The sequence below is a fragment of the Limanda limanda genome, chromosome 1 (genome assembly GCF_963576545.1).
Source record: "Limanda limanda chromosome 1, fLimLim1.1, whole genome shotgun sequence".
In the NCBI taxonomy this organism is placed as follows: Eukaryota; Metazoa; Chordata; class Actinopteri; order Pleuronectiformes; family Pleuronectidae; genus Limanda; species Limanda limanda.
In genome coordinates this window covers 7,135,664-7,153,590 of record NC_083636.1, presented here as the reverse complement: position 1 = coordinate 7,153,590, position 17,927 = coordinate 7,135,664, and the positions used below count along the sequence as shown (strand labels likewise).

Below are 17,927 nucleotides of genomic sequence, written 5' to 3'. Positions count from 1 at the left end.
GCTTTGCATTGACCATTTATGGTTGAAAGTGGGCGTGTGGAGGGTAGGGGTGCAACGATTAGTCGACGTCGTCGACAAAAATCGATGACAAGAATAGTCGCCGACGAATTTACTCGTCGATGATTCGTTGGTTACGTCATAGCGCGTGTTTCTCGTGCCGTGCAGTTGAACTAAACGTCGTTTTACCGGAGGTGCTGATGAAAGCAGCTGAGGAGTGAGCCATCTCGCTTCCTTCCTATCTCTGAAAGTCGCGCATGTGCAATAGCGTCAAAACAAGGACCAATGGCGTCCTCCGCTGCAGCAGCATCGCGCACCAGAAAGTAAAAAGTTCGGGAGAACTTCACCCGTAACAGCCCAAAAAAAACTAACTGCAGTATTTGTGCGGCGGACCTGCTCTCCATGGAAGCAGGACACGCGCATGTGAGGAGGAGGCACGCGTGACATCGTAACGGAGACGATGCGGACTCGCCTCGTTGCGATGTTACATTTAAACATTTATACCTGCGCGCAGGATTCTAGCATCCATTACAAAAATATGGTTTAAACTTTTTTTGAACGAGTTTAAAAGCGAAATGTTATCCTATTGCCTGACAAACGTCTTTTTTTAATCACAATTAATTTAGTCTGAAGAAGACTGTAGTTTCGTTTGTTGATGTTTTTATTGCTGTTACTTTCCCTGTCATTTTTGTTAACAGGAAAAATGAATACTTGATTTTTAATTTATTTGTTTTATTAGCACTTTGCCTGTCCTTGCTTTTAAATGGACAAAAACTTGATTTGTCTTTGCTTTTGTGTCAACAGTACCCTTATATGCAACAAAGTTTATTAAAAGACATTTTTTTTGAATGAAGTATCAATCTTTATTGCCTTTATTTTCAGTCATCACATGCCTCGAACAACCTCAAGCTAAATTTAAAAGCTGTTTGCTAAATAAGAGCAATTGAGAATTTGTGTCATTCATAATCCGATTAGTCGATTAATCGTTTCAATAATCGGTGACTAATCGACTATCAGAATAGTCGTTAGTTGCAGCCCTAGTGGAGGGCGGATTTGGAGGCAGATCCACGTACGAAGGTTTCAGGTGGACTGTGATTTATAAAGCCAACATTGCGTTCAGGTGTGCGCGCACACGTTTTATAAGTCGGGATTTTCTTTTGCGTACGCCATTTCCGGCTTTTGTGCTTACGTACACTTTTAGTATGAATCCTACGCACTGTTTTATAAATGAGACCCCATGTGAGAGGACTTGTCCGCTAATGTTTTCTTTGGTTGTTATCATGTCTGCAGCTACCTGAAGCGGCTGAGGAGAGTGGATGTCAAGGAGGGGACCCCGAAGCACAACCTGCAGGTGTACGTGCTCGGCCGGGACACGGAGGAGGGGCCACCAGCCGGAGCATCGGTGGCTCCTCCCACTCAGCAGCTGGCTCCACAGCCTCCATCGAGTAAGATCTGTCGGTCTGTTCACATGTACAGGGTTCCTTCGGTCATGAAAAAGCTGGAAAAGTCATGGAATTGTAAAATGTATATTTCAAGGCCTGAAAAAGTGCTTGAAAAAAAAAAATCCCCAACGTTTTGGAGAAGTCATGGAAATTTGTAATATTCCTATTTTCAAGTCGTTCATTTACGCTTACTTTTAAATAATTCATATGCTTTTAAAGGAAATACGCTCAAAATTGGGGCTGGTCGATTATGGAAAAAATCATAATCACGATTATTTTGGACAAAAACGAAATCACGATTATTCAAACGATTATTAATATGTGCCCTTATTTTTTTTAATGACTAACCGGAAGTACCAGTCACTTCCGGTTCCGGTAAACACCGATTACGTCTGCGTGTCTTTTTCCTCCGTGAAACCATGCAGGATATCGGTGCCTTGTTATTCAAACCCTTAATGATGGCAACATTAACACTCTCCATAAAAACACTTTGTAACTGAGAACTTTGAAATTTCCTCTCATTATTAAATGTCCCCATCTGCCCCCCCCCCACTACAAGCACACAGAGAGAGAGAGAGAGAGAAAGAGGGGTGGGGGGGGGGCTATGAGGACCATCATCATTTACCCCCGAACCCTGACATTGAACGGGTTCCATACAACAACAAGCGGAGAATCGCGAGCTGACCCGCGAGGGTCCGGTGAGAACAGCCGGGGCTGCCCTCACTCTGCCGAATTGAAAAGTTCTGTGGGGGAAGCAGGCAGGATTAAGCACTATGCCAGGGAAGTGTAGATTCAACCATGCTTGGCTATTAATGGAAAAGTACATGTCATGGTTTACAACTAGGGTTGCAAAGGGGCAGAAAGTGTCCGGTAAATTTCCGGAAACTTTCCATGGGAAGTTTGGCTCGGGAATTTTGAAAAAAAAAAAAAAAAAAATGCAAATTAAATGCTGAGCAATAAAAACATCATTCAAAACTCTATTTTAAAGATGTATTGAATGCAGCATTCTTCCATCACATGCACAGATAATTCCCAGCATCCTTTACACTACAGCAGGGCTATTGAGGCCTGCTGTAGTGTAATAGCCCTGCTGTAGTGTGAAGGACTAGTCAGGTAAGTTTCAATGATATTACTGGGGAAAATTTATTGGCATGCTGATTAAGGATTGTTCACATGTTCATCTAGCCTATTTCCATTCATTTATCCATCAATTGTAAAATATGTTTACAGACGATTCCAATTGTTTGGCTAACTATTTATATCTCTGGCATTGTATTAGCTTTTTTTTACCAACTTTTTTCTCATCTTATTCTACAGAACAATGCCACGTGCACCATCTCATGTGTGGAGGCATTTCACCCCATCCAATGTAGAAGGAAAGGCTGTGTACATTTGCAAATACTGTGCAAAGACCTATGTTAAGAATGCCACAACGATGCAGAAGCATATAGTCAAGTGCCCAAAGTTTCCTCAGGGCTCAAATCAGCCTATGACAAAACAAAATGTTTATATTTATGTCTGTATATGACAAGGTAAATACAGTTAGTATAAATTACCCACAACATTTCCTGTTTATTCCCGTTAATTCCCGTATATTCCCGTTAATTCCCATGGAAAGTTTCCAACTTTGAATATTCCCGGAATTTTGCAACCCTATTTACAACAGACAAAGACCTAAATCAAACTATTGTCTCAAGCATTTGTGTCATTTAAGGTATACTGTATGCTTTGGAATTCTCATTGTTAGCTTATGTATTATTAGCTTAAATACTAAATTGTCACTTTCATGTATACACCGGGATTTCACAAAATGTTTGGTCATGGAAATTTGGTTTAAAGTTATTGAAGGGTCAATCCATTTGGTCAAAATGTGCATGAACCATGCATGCAGCTCACGAGTAGTGTTTTCAAATGTTAATACACACATTAATTGGTCTTCTGCACTGACGCAGGCGCCGCATCTGCTGGTCCTTCTTCAGAAGAGTCGGATGACGAGCTCCTCGCAGCCACGGTGGAGGTCAACGCTCAGCGTGAGTGTGTGTTTGACTTTAATCATCCCTGTTGGTATAGCAGCTGTGACCGTGTGACAACTGAGAGTCTGTGTTTTCCAGTCTCTGCTGCTCGCCCCCCCGTGCCTTCCCTCCACCCTGCAGACCATGGACCAGGTCTGCCCCCCACTCCACCGCTGTCCACTGGCGCACAGGTAAAAGGGAATTGTTTACATGTGTGCAGACTTGTAAGTAGTTGTCCATACTGGCTGCTTGATTTTAATCTTGATATGTGATCTTATTGTTGAAGCTGCTGCCTGAGGGCTGGAGGCAGACACTGCCAGAGGGACAGCAGGACTGGGTGGGCCAGGCTCTTTTCACCAGGGACGCGGACAATCGGCCCGTCCTCACCAGTGAGCTGGCCCTCTGGTGGAACCCCCCGGAAAAACCGCACATCTACACGGAGCCCCCCCCCGCCCATGTCTTCTACCAGTGCAGGTTCTTCCTGTGGGCGCCCTACCAGATGTGGGCCTGCAAGCTCACGTGCCCCAACTGTGGGTGCAGACTTACCTGCGCTGGTCTTTACAAGACTGTCCGGAGGGTCCTGGATCTTGACAGCTGGTACTTCATAGGCACAGAGCACCTGGAATGCGGGTCTTGCGAGAGGAAGTATGCGGCGTGGGCGCAGGACATCTTAGAACAGGTGGAGATGGCAAACAGGAGTCATTTTCCAGCTGTTCTCACGTACAAGTAAGGAGAGATATGAAAACCTTGTCATCTCACTCTTTAAACTAAGGGAAAGTTTCACTCACACAGTGTTATGTTTTTTAATGAAGCTGACCGTAGCCCCCCCCCCCCCCCCCCCCCACAGGTGGTCTTGCGACAAGAAAGTGATTGGGATGCTGAAATGCTACACTTTGTCTAGCCTCCACCACATTCTGGAGGTTCAGCACATTGGAGAGTGGGAGCGGCAGTCGGTGATCTACATTGGCACGCTCGACAGGCTTCAAGTACCGGGTGTGGCTCAGCAGCAGGTGTCTTTACCCCCCATGCACCCGTTACCCAGCGTGCGCTGTCTGATTTCACTTTATGTGAGGGAGGGCCTCAATCAACTGGAGGAGACTAAAGCCAGGGCCACGTCCATCTGCGGAGACATCCTAAAGATGGACTCCACCAAGAAGGCAAGCTTTTGATTATTATGGATGTTGTGAATGATTAGGAATAATAGTAAAACATAAGATGCATGATCACAGGACATACCACTTTTAAGAGTTATGACGAGATGTAACATTGCCATGTCTCTTTATTTTCCTTTTCAGATGACGAAGCTTGCGGGAGATGCTGCCTGGTTCACTAACGTGGGCAACGAGCACAGGCAGGTGCTCATGTCAGTTCTCACTGACTCAGAGGGGGACGGACTGTTGCCCATGGCGACTGGACTTGTGCAGCGTTACAAAGACGCCGGAAAGGCCCCTCCTCGGGTGTTGTACGTGACCCGGGACTGCTGTGCAGCCGTTGGACAGTCCAAGGTACCGTATGTGCGAAAATACATGTGATTATCAGTTTGTGTGTGAGGAGGGACAGAGTCGAGCAGACACACACACACACACAGTGTGGGCGGCTGTGGCTGAGGGGTAGAGTGGTCGTCCTCCAACCTGAAGGTCGGCGGTTCGATCCCCAGTCTGAACTATCTGCAGCCGAAGTGTCCTTGGGCAAGATGCTGAACCCTGAATGACCCCCCATAGAATAACAAAGTGCTGTGAATAGATGCACTGTATGAATGTGTGTGTGAATGGGTGAATGTGAAACTGTACTGTAAAGCGCTTTGAGTGGTCATCATCAGACTAGAAAAGCGCTATAAAAATACAAATCCATTTACCATTTACACACACTCCACAGATTACAGCATAACGTGGTGTTTATCCAGGAGCATATATATGAATTATGAGGATCAGTTCTAAGTGTGAGTGATAAGAAAATATCAGAGGAGCAGAGTCACTTGTTGACCTGCTGAGTACTGTCCCTTATTGCTGTGCTTCTGCCAAGGGGTGGCCAGTGGGGGGGGGCACCTTAATACATTAAAGGCTAAAATCGGAGTTTGTCCTTTTTAAACCTTAGTTGCAGCACACAAGTGTAAACAGAGAGGACGTCAAATCAGTGGGGAGAGCACTGACCACCGTCATTCACTTACTGTTATAGTCTGAAATAGTCACAACTGTTGTAACGGTCTATAATACTTTTTAAAGCACTTTCTAAATAAAAACAGAGTTCATGTTTGTCTGACTGATTGTTGAGGAAAAAGCGGCCCTGTGCTGTAAAATAGGAAATAGTGAATGTGAATCCAATCGGGATGCTAGTGAAGATGCCCACCTCTAAAGTCGGCCACCCATTTTAATTCCTAGACTGACTGCAGAAAGCTCAAAATGTATTTTTGCTCGTTTTGTAAGGTCGCAGCCCTGTTCGGCGAGTGGGAGCAGCTGGTCCTGCGGCTGGATGTTTGGCACTTCATGCAGCGCTTCAGAACGGGCTTCAACGCCGACAACCACCAGCTGTGCAGCCTCTTCATGACGCATCTGTCCACTGCCATCTTTGAGTGGGACAGCAGCGACCTGAGCCGCCTGGAGGAGGCCAAGCAGTCTGAGGAGGGGAGAGACGCTTACGTCCAGCTGACGTCCAAGGAGCTCGCCTCCCACTGCCGCCGCCACACAAGGGGTGTGCTGGAGACAGAGCGGCTCATTCAGGAAGTGCTTCACTACTTCTGGGTGGCGACTGACGGTATGGGCATCCCCTTCATCGACCATGTCAAGATGGAGGAGGTGTGGAGCGCACAGCGTCGTCATCTCCACTGCATCCAGGACCCACCAGGAGTGGAGCTGTATGCAAAGACAGGGGAGGTGACCATGGGGGGGGTCATGCTCCCTATCTTCCGCTGTGCCCGCGGCTCCACCTCCCTGGAGTCATTCCACCGCCACATGTGCAGGTTCTTTCCACGTGAGTGTGAAATGCGTACACCCGAGGGTGGGTGGGTGGGTGGGTGTGGGTGTGTGTGTGTGTGTGTGTGTGTGTGTGTGTGTGTGTGTGTGTGTGTGTGTGTGTGTGTGTGTGTGTGTGTGTGTGTGTGTGTGTGTGTGTGTGTGTGTGTGTGTGTGTGTGTGTGTGTGTGTGTGTGTGTGTGTGTGTGTGTGTGTGTGTGTGTGTGTGTGTGTGTGAGAGACTAATGTTCTCCGTCTCTCTGTCCTGTGACAGGCAGGTTTGCCCACGCCCTCAACGTCCAGGTGTACCTGCTGGAGGGCCTGGTGAGGTGGAATGAAAACTGCGCCAGAGCAGCACTGGAGGAAAACCCAAAGAAGATGCTGTGTGGCAACAGTACCCAGCTGGAGAACCAAGTCAACCAGCTCAGCCAAAGGCTCTGGGGTCGGACGCTGCTTAAGAATTACATACAGCTGAGCGAGTACACAGGTAACCTAAGAACTCATATTGCATACAGGCACACACAGGCTGTCCCAGGCCACATGTAGAAACCACAATTCTTTTTTGACTCTCTGTTCAGGGGAGCCCATTGGGTTGGAGTACCTGTACTCGCAGAGAGGTGCCGTGCTGCCGCAAGACGTGGGCCGGGATCCCGATGCCTCCAATGGGACAGAGAGTCTTGAAGAGGAGTGGAAAGATGAGCGTGAAGAAAGGCAGCAGCTGCCCGATGCCGGATGGTGCATGGAGGAGCTGCATGGGGTCAAACTTTTGACCAATTTAAAAAGTCTGCTCCGCTCAGCACCGCTTATCCCTCAGCCTCGGCCGCCTCTCACTGTCCCTCTCCCTGAGGAGGCCTCTGATCAGGCTGCCACACACTAAGGCCAACCTTGTACATCATTGCCACCCAGGCAACCTCCTCCTCCACAATAACTTCCCCTGCCTCCGCCTCTGCCACCCCTCAGCGTGCCCAACACCCTGTCCTGCAGCCTGCTCCTCAGTCCCCCAGGCAGACAGAGAGCCGGCAGGGACGGAAGTAGATCTAGGAGAATGGTCCGAAGAGACCCATGTAAATTTGTTAATGGAGTGGAGACCACGTATGGTTATCACAAGGCTTTCTGTTAATAATTTGTGTATAAATGTATAGTGTTCGGCTTTGCTTGTTTACAATAAAACAAGGCCATCTGTTCCAAATAGGGTTTTTTGTCTGTTCCTAAATCTCCACCACTAAGTCCTGAGTAATGACACAATTATAATGTGACAACACAGAGGAAGACATGAATCAGTTACATATTGAAAACAAAACAATTATAGAGTATAGAAATTGCTTTAAAAGAAAAGTTGACATGAGATGCTAAGTGTTTACCTAAAATAATCTGGTAGTGTATTTCATCTCCTGCCTCACTTGGCATTTTTTGGGTTTAAAAAACACTAACAGAAAATATGCACAAACTGTACGGTGCGCTGTGAGTTACAAGAGTTTGCAGTCTGAAACAGTGAAAGTTCAATGAAAAGAGGCTTTCAGTTACTCACAAGAAATATGAACAAAACAAGTTTAATTGAAAATGACAATTAAACATACAGGACTGAAATGTAATAATATGAATGTGAGGGATGTCTGTCTGTCTCACTCAGTTGTCTCACCGTCAGATCATTCTCATTGCATCCACTGCTTGGATCTATACTTTATTCCTGCCAAGACACACAGCATTCTGTGAAGCTTCCTCACTGACCCCCGGGAGGGCCTTTTAGGGAGAGGCCCCACGGTCAGACCCCCTTAGAAACCCTTTCACTATCCACCGCCTCGTCCCCATGCAAATTACCATGTAAAGTCCTGCCAAAGATGCAGGGGTCAGTTCTGATGGGCTGAAGGAAGCCTGGTGTTGAAGTGGTTGGTTAGAGAGAACTTCTGCTGCTGCTACAAGCCGTTTACCTCTGGTGCACTAACAACATGTCCACTCTTTGACATCACTGCAGCAAAACACATTGTCAGACATGCTTCCCTCAATAGAAAATCCACTCTGCATATTATCTACTGTTGCTGTTTTTCACCTTGTTTTTTCCTCATCGATCAAAAAAAATACAGATATACTGTAAGAGAAACAGATTGATGCAAGTGTTGTACACACATCAGGAAGTGGGTAAAGAAAGAAACAGGAAGGGGTCCCATGCATCGGGGGAAATGTTCTTTGAGGTTGTTTATTTTTTTAATTTAAGATGTGTATCAAGCCACACTTTTTTCAGTTTGATTAATCTTTGAGTCACTTGAACTGACAGTTGAGCTGTTTTTTGGAGTTAGATAAAACAGACAAATTTAGTCCAGCCTTTCATTAGGAAACACAGCATTGCATGATGGGAAATCTAACCACTCTTAAATTCCTGTTTGTATCTGATTTATTTCCTACTGTTTTGAGCAACATACTGGAAAATTAAGACAATGTGTCAATCAATCACGATGAGGGGAGCAGCAATGACAAATGAACTGAGGAGTTATTGTCAACGTGTACTTCACACTCCAGGACAGTAGGTGGCAGCAGTCAGGATGTAAAGCACCCACAAACTAGCAGCACAAGAAACCGGAAGTGGTTCAATGCGGATGCGGGGATTGCTTTTTGTCGTTTTCCCTGAATTTCACATTTGGATCAAACCACATTTGTTTCGGTCTTATTCAGCTTTGAGTCACATGAACTGACCGTTGAGCTGCTGTGTGTTTTTTCCGGAGTTAAATTAGTTAAAAGACGATTTTAGTTCAGCCTTTCATATGTAAATACAGAATTGCATGATGGGAAATCTGCAACAAGAAATACTGTGAACAATCTTTGTCACGCTTTGTATGAAACACTTATTTCTGTATTTGTTTCACTTGTCAGATCGTTGTATTCCCAGTGATTCAGTGACTTATTTTGTTCCAGTTTGACGGACTGTGTTAAGAACGTGTTTTCAGACCTCTGAGTGAAGGGGACTGGGAGGAGAACCGGTGTGATTCCTCAGGCAATTGTTCAGTATCGCTTCTCGGCCTTTTGGCTAAGATCAAGTGTAGTATCTGTTCTTATCAGTTTAATATCTGATACGTCCCCTACCCGGGGACCATATATTAAATTGATTTTTGGAACTGGGAGATGGAATAGGGGCTTGCTCCGTCCACTCCACGCATCGACCTGGTATTGCAGTATCTCCAGGAACGGTGCACCCCCCTAATTCTGTTGAAAACTAAGCAACGATCCACAGGGATGCACAATGATTTATTTCAAGTCATTACATGACATGTATTAGCTGTTGGACATAGGTTGGTATATCAGATCATTTTACGCTACTTTATTTGTATAAAAAGTGCTTTAAAAATATTTTATTATCAATATATTGAAAGTTCAAAGGGAATATTAATAGAATCTTACTGAGCCACTGCCTTTTTCTGTTTGCAACTTTAGGACACACTAAGATCACATGTAAGAGTATAGAATAGGCAATATAACACAAATACTGACTAGATATACATAATAAACAGCCGTCACTACAGACAGAAAACATATCTGTAAAGAGATGTACTAGAGGGAAGTGCGTACAGGATAGTTGCACAAGGGCATTTAGATATTCTGGAAGTATACTGGAAGATGAGTTATACAATAAAAATGTTAGTAGTAAAATGGCAATTTTTATTTATATATATATATATAAAAAAAAAAATATGTATATATCAATAGGTATAATTTCCTAATAGCATACTATAGTGCATTACTTTTGTGAAAACGTGTTGGACATTTAAGGTAAAGCATTAATACTTTTTTGGGAAGGTTTTGTGGCGGAAGTTTTGGGGAAGCTGTCGAAAGGAGAACTCAGGCAGCAGCTGAAACATGTAGTTTGAAGGTTTTAGTTATTTTTTTTGAATTCCAGATGTGAGTTAAGCCACTTTTATTTCAGTCTGATTCAGCTTTGAGTCACATGAACTTACCGTTGAGCTGCTGTGTGTTTTTTCCGGAGTTAAATTAGTTAAAAAACGATTTTAGTTCAGCCTTTCATATGTAAATGCAGATTTGCATGATGGGAAATCTACAACAAGAAATAATGTGAACAATCTTTGTCACCCTTTGTATGAAACACTTATTTCTGTATTTGTTTCACTTGTCAGATCGTTGTATTCCCAGTGATTCAGTGACTTATTTTGTTCCAGTTTGACGGACTGTGTTAAGAACGTGTTTTCAGACCTCTGAGTGAAGGGGACTGGGAGGAGAACCGGTGTGATTCCTCAGGCAATTGTTCAGTATCGCTTCTCGGCCTTTTGGCTAAGATCAAGTGTAGTATCTGTTCTTATCAGTTTAATATCTGATACGTCCCCTACCCGGGGACCATATATTAAATTGATTTTTGGAACTGGGAGATGGAATAGGGGCTTGCTCCGTCCACTCCACGCATCGACCTGGTATTGCAGTACCTCCAGGAACGGTGCACCCCCCTAATTCTGTTGAAAACTAAGCAACGATCCACAGGGATGCACAATGATTTATTTCAAGTTTCTACTTACATGACATGTATTAGCTGTTGGACACAGGTTGGTATATCAGATCATTTTACGCTACTTTATTTGTATAAAAAGTGCTTTAAAAATATTTTATTATCAATATATTGAAAGTTCAAAGGGAATATTAATAGAATCTTACTGAGCCACTGCCTTTTTCTGTTTGCAACTTTAGGACACACTAAGATCACATGTAAGAGTATAGAATAGGCATTATAATACAAATACTGACTAGATATACATAATAAACAGCCGTCACTACAGACAGAAAACATATCTGTAAAGAGATGTACTAGAGGGAAGTGCGTACAGGATAGTTGCACAAGGGCATTTAGATATTCTGGAAGTATACTGGAAGATGAGGTATACAATAAAAATGTTAGTAGTAAAATGGCAATTTTTATTTATATATATATATAAAAAAAAAAAAATGTATATATCAATGGGTATAATTTCCTAATAACATACTTTAGTGCATTACTTTTTTGAAAACGTGTTGGACATTTAAGGTAAAGCATTAATACTTTTTTGGGAAGGTTTTGTGGCGGAAGTTTTGGGGAAGCTGTCGAAAGGAGAACTCAGGCAGCAGCTGAAACATGTAGTTTGAAGGTTTTAGTTATTTTTTTTGAATTCCAGATGTGAGTTAAGCCACTTTTATTTCAGTCTGATTCAGCTTGAGTCACATGAACTGACCGTTGAGCTGCTGTGTGTTTTTTCCGGAGTTAAATTAGTTAAAAAACGATTTTAGTTCAGCCTTTCATATGTAAATGCAGATTTGCATGATGGGAAATCTACAACAAGAAATAATGTGAACAATCTTTGTCACCCTTTGTATGAAACACTTATTTCTGTATTTGTTTCACTTGTCAGATCGTTGTATTCCCAGTGATTCAGTGACTTATTTTGTTCCAGTTTGACGGACTGTGTTAAGAACGTGTTTTCAGACCTCTGAGTGAAGGGGACTGGGAGGAGAACCGGTGTGATTCCTCAGGCAATTGTTCAGTATCGCTTCTCGGCCTTTTGGCTAAGATCAAGTGTAGTATCTGTTCTTATCAGTTTAATATCTGATACGTCCCCTACCCGGGGACCATATATTAAATTGATTTTTGGAACTGGGAGATGGAATAGGGGCTTGCTCCGTCCACTCCACGCATCGACCTGGTATTGCAGTACCTCCAGGAACGGTGCACCCCCCTAATTCTGTTGAAAACTAAGCAACGATCCACAGGGATGCACAATGATTTATTTCAAGTTTCTACTTACATGACATGTATTAGCTGTTGGACATAGGTTGGTATATCATATCATTTTACGCTACTTTATTTGTATAAAAAGTGCTTTAAAAATATTTTATTATCAATATATTGAAAGTTCAAAGGGAATATTAATAGAATCTTACTGAGCCACTGCCTTTTTCTGTTTGCAACTTTAGGACACACTAAGATCACATGTAAGAGTATAGAATAGGCAATATAACACAAATACTGACTAGATATACATAATAAACAGCCGTCACTACAGACAGAAAACATATCTGTAAAGAGATGTACTTGAGGGAAGTGCGTACAGGATAGTTGCACAAGGGCATTTAGATATTCTGGAAGTATACTGGAAGATGAGGTATACAATAAAAATGTTAGTAGTAAAATGGCAATTTTTATTTATATATATATATAAAAAAAAAAAAATGTATATATCAATGGGTATAATTTCCTAATAACATACTTTAGTGCATTACTTTTTTGAAAACGTGTTGGACATTTAAGGTAAAGCATTAATACTTTTTTGGGAAGGTTTTGTGGCGGAAGTTTTGGGGAAGCTGTCGAAAGGAGAACTCAGGCAGCAGCTGAAACATGTAGTTTGAAGGTTTTAGTTATTTTTTTTGAATTCCAGATGTGAGTTAAGCCACTTTTATTTCAGTCTGATTCAGCTTTGAGTCACATGAACTGACCGTTGAGCTGCTGTGTGTTTTTTCCGGAGTTAAATTAGTTAAAAGACGATTTTAGTTCAGCCTTTCATATGTAAATGCAGATTTGCATGATGGGAAATCTACAACAAGAAATAATGTGAACAATCTTTGTCACCCTTTGTATGAAACACTTATTTATGTATTTGTTTCACTTGTCAGATCGTTGTATTCCCAGTGATTCAGTGACTTATTTTGTTCCAGTTTGACGGACTGTGTTAAGAACGTGTTTTCAGACCTCTGAGTGAAGGGGACTGGGAGGAGAACCGGTGTGATTCCTCAGGCAATTGTTCAGTATCGCTTCTCGGCCTTTTGGCTAAGATCAAGTGTAGTATCTGTTCTTATCAGTTTAATATCTGATACGTCCCCTACCCGGGGACCATATATTAAATTGATTTTTGAAACTGGGAGATGGAATAGGGGCTTGCTCCGTCCACTCCACGCATCGACCTGGTATTGCAGTACCTCCAGGAACGGTGCACCCCCCTAATTCTGTTGAAAACTAAGCAACGATCCACAGGGATGCACAATGATTTATTTCAAGTCATTACATGACATGTATTAGCTGTTGGACATAGGTTGGTATATCAGATCATTTTACGCTACTTTATTTGTATAAAAAGTGCTTTAAAAATATTTTATTATCAATATATTGAAAGTTCAAAGGGAATATTAATAGAATCTTACTGAGCCACTGCCTTTTTCTGTTTGCAACTTTAGGACACACGAAGATCACATGTAAGAGTATAGAATAGGCATTATAATACAAATACTGACTAGATATCACATGTAAGAGTATAGAATCTATACTCTTATCACATGTAAGAGTATAGAATAGGCAATATAACACAAATACTGACTAGATATACATAATAAACAGCCGTCACTACAGACAGAAAACATATCTGTAAAGAGATGTACTAGAGGGAAGTGCGTACAGGATAGTTGCACAAGGGTATTTAGATATTCTGGAAGTATACTGGAAGAGGAGGTATACAATAAAAATGTTAGTAGTAAAATGGCAATTTTTATTTATATATATATATATAAAAAAAAAAATATGTATATATCAATAGGTATAATTTCCTAATAGCATACTATAGTGCATTACTTTTGTGAAAACGTGTTAGACATTTAAGGTAAAGCATTAATACTTTTTTGGGAAGGTTTTGTGGCGGAAGTTTTGGGGAAGCTGTCGAAAGGAGAACTCAGGCAGCAGTTGAAACATGTAGTTTGAAGGTTTCAGTTATTTTTTTTGAATTCCAGATGTGAGTTAAGCCACTTTTATTTCAGTCTGATTCAGCTTTGAGTCACATGACCTGACCGTTGAGCTGCTGTGTGTTTTTTCCGGAGTTAAATTAGTTAAAAAACGATTTTAGTTCAGCCTTTCATATGTAAATGCAGATTTGCATGATGGAAAATCTACAACAAGAAATAATGTGAACAATCTTTGTCACCCTTTGTATGAAACACTTATTTCTGTATTTGTTTCACTTGTCAGATCGTTGTATTCCCAGTGATTCAGTGACTTATTTTGTTCCAGTTTGACGGACTGTGTTAAGAACGTGTTTTCAGACCTCTGAGTGAAGGGGACTGGGAGGAGAACCGGTGTGATTCCTCAGGCAATTGTTCAGTATCGCTTCTCGGCCTTTTGGCTAAGATCAAGTGTAGTATCTGTTCTTATCAGTTTAATATCTGATACGTCCCCTACCCGGGGACCATATATTAAATTGATTTTTGGAACTGGGAGATGGAATAGGGGCTTGCTCCGTCCACTCCACGCATTGACCTGGTATTGCAGTACCTCCAGGAACGGTGCACCCCCCTAATTCTGTTGAAAACTAAGCAACGATCCACAGGGATGCACAATGATTTATTTCAAGTCATTACATGACATGTATTAGCTGTTGGACATAGGTTGGTATATCAGATCATTTTACGCTACTTTATTTGTATAAAAAGTGCTTTAAAAATATTTTATTATCAATATATTGAAAGTTCAAAGGGAATATTAATAGAATCTTACTGAGCCACTGCCTTTTTCTGTTTGCAACTTTAGGACACACTAAGATCACATGTAAGAGTATAGAATAGGCAATATAACACAAATACTGACTAGATATACATAATAAACAGCCGTCACTACAGACAGAAAACATATCTGTAAAGAGATGTACTAGAGGGAAGTGCGTACAGGATAGTTGCACAAGGGCATTTAGATATTCTGGAAGTATACTGGAAGATGAGGTATACAATAAAAATGTTAGTAGTAAAATGGCAATTTTTATTTATATATATATATATAAAAAAAAAAATATGTATATATCAATAGGTATAATTTCCTAATAGCATACTATAGTGCATTACTTTTGTGAAAACGTGTTAGACATTTAAGGTAAAGCATTAATACTTTTTTGGGAAGGTTTTGTGGCGGAAGTTTTGGGGAAGCTGTCGAAAGGAGAACTCAGGCAGCAGCTGAAACATGTAGTTTGAAGGTTTTAGTTATTTTTTTTGAATTCCAGATGTGAGTTAAGCCACTTTTATTTCAGTCTGATTCAGCTTTGAGTCACATGAACTGACCGTTGAGCTGCTGTGTGTTTTTTCCGGAGTTAAATTAGTTAAAAAACGATTTTAGTTCAGCCTTTCATATGTAAATGCAGATTTGCATGATGGGAAATCTACAACAAGAAATAATGTGAACAATCTTTGTCACCCTTTGTATGAAACACTTATTTCTGTATTTGTTTCACTTGTCAGATCGTTGTATTCCCAGTGATTCAGTGACTTATTTTGTTCCAGTTTGACGGACTGTGTTAAGAACGTGTTTTCAGACCTCTGAGTGAAGGGGACTGGGAGGAGAACCGGTGTGATTCCTCAGGCAATTGTTCAGTATCGCTTCTCGGCCTTTTGGCTAAGATCAAGTGTAGTATCTGTTCTTATCAGTTTAATATCTGATACGTCCCCTACCCGGGGACCATATATTAAATTGATTTTTGGAACTGGGAGATGGAATAGGGGCTTGCTCCGTCCACTCCACGCATCGACCTGGTATTGCAGTACCTCCAGGAACGGTGCACCCCCCTAATTCTGTTGAAAACTAAGCAACGATCCACAGGGATGCACAATGATTTATTTCAAGTCATTACATGACATGTATTAGCTGTTGGACATAGGTTGGTATATCAGATCATTTTACGCTACTTTATTTGTATAAAAAGTGCTTTAAAAATATTTTATTATCAATATATTGAAAGTTCAAAGGGAATATTAATAGAATCTTACTGAGCCACTGCCTTTTTCTGTTTGCAACTTTAGGACACACTAAGATCACATGTAAGAGTATAGAATAGGCAATATAACACAAATACTGACTAGATATACATAATAAACAGCCGTCACTACAGACAGAAAACATATCTGTAAAGAGATGTACTTGAGGTACAGGAGTGCGTACAGGATAGTTGCACAAGGGCATTTAGATATTCTGGAAGTATACTGGAAGATGAGGTATACAATAAAAATGTTAGTAGTAAAATGGCAATTTTTATTTATATATATATATAAAAAAAAAAAAATGTATATATCAATGGGTATAATTTCCTAATAACATACTTTAGTGCATTACTTTTTTGAAAACGTGTTGGACATTTAAGGTAAAGCATTAATACTTTTTTGGGAAGGTTTTGTGGCGGAAGTTTTGGGGAAGCTGTCGAAAGGAGAACTCAGGCAGCAGCTGAAACATGTAGTTTGAAGGTTTTAGTTATTTTTTTTGAATTCCAGATGTGAGTTAAGCCACTTTTATTTCAGTCTGATTCAGCTTTGAGTCACATGAACTGACCGTTGAGCTGCTGTGTGTTTTTTCCGGAGTTAAATTAGTTAAAAAACGATTTTAGTTCAGCCTTTCATATGTAAATGCAGATTTGCATGATGGGAAATCTACAACAAGAAATAATGTGAACAATCTTTGTCACCCTTTGTATGAAACACTTATTTCTGTATTTGTTTCACTTGTCAGATCGTTGTATTCCCAGTGATTCAGTGACTTATTTTGTTCCAGTTTGACGGACTGTGTTAAGAACGTGTTTTCAGACCTCTGAGTGAAGGGGACTGGGAGGAGAACCGGTGTGATTCCTCAGGCAATTGTTCAGTATCGCTTCTCGGCCTTTTGGCTAAGATCAAGTGTAGTATCTGTTCTTATCAGTTTAATATCTGATACGTCCCCTACCCGGGGACCATATATTAAATTGATTTTTGGAACTGGGAGATGGAATAGGGGCTTGCTCCGTCCACTCCACGCATCGACCTGGTATTGCAGTACCTCCAGGAACGGTGCACCCCCCTAATTCTGTTGAAAACTAAGCAACGATCCACAGGGATGCACAATGATTTATTTCAAGTTTCTACTTACATGACATGTATTAGCTGTTGGACATAGGTTGGTATATCATATCATTTTACGCTACTTTATTTGTATAAAAAGTGCTTTAAAAATATTTTATTATCAATATATTGAAAGTTCAAAGGGAATATTAATAGAATCTTACTGAGCCACTGCCTTTTTCTGTTTGCAACTTTAGGACACACTAAGATCACATGTAAGAGTATAGAATAGGCAATATAACACAAATACTGACTAGATATACATAATAAACAGCCGTCACTACAGACAGAAAACATATCTGTAAAGAGATGTACTTGAGGGAAGTGCGTACAGGATAGTTGCACAAGGGCATTTAGATATTCTGGAAGTATACTGGAAGATGAGGTATACAATAAAAATGTTAGTAGTAAAATGGCAATTTTTATTTATATATATATATAAAAAAAAAAAAATGTATATATCAATGGGTATAATTTCCTAATAACATACTTTAGTGCATTACTTTTTTGAAAACGTGTTGGACATTTAAGGTAAAGCATTAATACTTTTTTGGGAAGGTTTTGTGGCGGAAGTTTTGGGGAAGCTGTCGAAAGGAGAACTCAGGCAGCAGCTGAAACATGTAGTTTGAAGGTTTTAGTTATTTTTTTTGAATTCCAGATGTGAGTTAAGCCAC

General features: G+C 41.1%; 7 non-coding genes across 7 annotated transcripts; all 7 read left to right on the top strand.

Moving 5' to 3' along the window:
- The first annotated feature begins 9,398 nt into the window (after nt 1-9,398).
- On the top strand, nt 9,399-9,589 carry LOC133014682 (U2 spliceosomal RNA). Its single transcript, XR_009681472.1, has one exon. It is a non-coding gene; the product is annotated as a U2 spliceosomal RNA (small nuclear RNA).
- Nucleotides 9,590-10,654: 1,065 nt separating this feature from the next.
- On the top strand, nt 10,655-10,845 carry LOC133014925 (U2 spliceosomal RNA). The gene has a single exon (XR_009681515.1). It is a non-coding gene; the product is annotated as a U2 spliceosomal RNA (small nuclear RNA).
- Nucleotides 10,846-11,911: 1,066 nt separating this feature from the next.
- Nucleotides 11,912-12,102, top strand: LOC133014898 (U2 spliceosomal RNA). Its single transcript, XR_009681511.1, has one exon. It is a non-coding gene; the product is annotated as a U2 spliceosomal RNA (small nuclear RNA).
- Nucleotides 12,103-13,169: 1,067 nt separating this feature from the next.
- On the top strand, nt 13,170-13,360 carry LOC133014695 (U2 spliceosomal RNA). Its single transcript, XR_009681476.1, has one exon. It is a non-coding gene; the product is annotated as a U2 spliceosomal RNA (small nuclear RNA).
- Nucleotides 13,361-14,508: 1,148 nt separating this feature from the next.
- On the top strand, nt 14,509-14,699 carry LOC133014703 (U2 spliceosomal RNA). Its single transcript, XR_009681479.1, has one exon. It is a non-coding gene; the product is annotated as a U2 spliceosomal RNA (small nuclear RNA).
- Nucleotides 14,700-15,764: 1,065 nt separating this feature from the next.
- On the top strand, nt 15,765-15,955 carry LOC133014804 (U2 spliceosomal RNA). The gene has a single exon (XR_009681491.1). It is a non-coding gene; the product is annotated as a U2 spliceosomal RNA (small nuclear RNA).
- A 1,067-nt stretch (nt 15,956-17,022) lies between these two features.
- LOC133014731 (U2 spliceosomal RNA) lies at nt 17,023-17,213 on the top strand. The gene has a single exon (XR_009681483.1). It is a non-coding gene; the product is annotated as a U2 spliceosomal RNA (small nuclear RNA).
- Nucleotides 17,214-17,927: the final 714 nt, after the last annotated feature.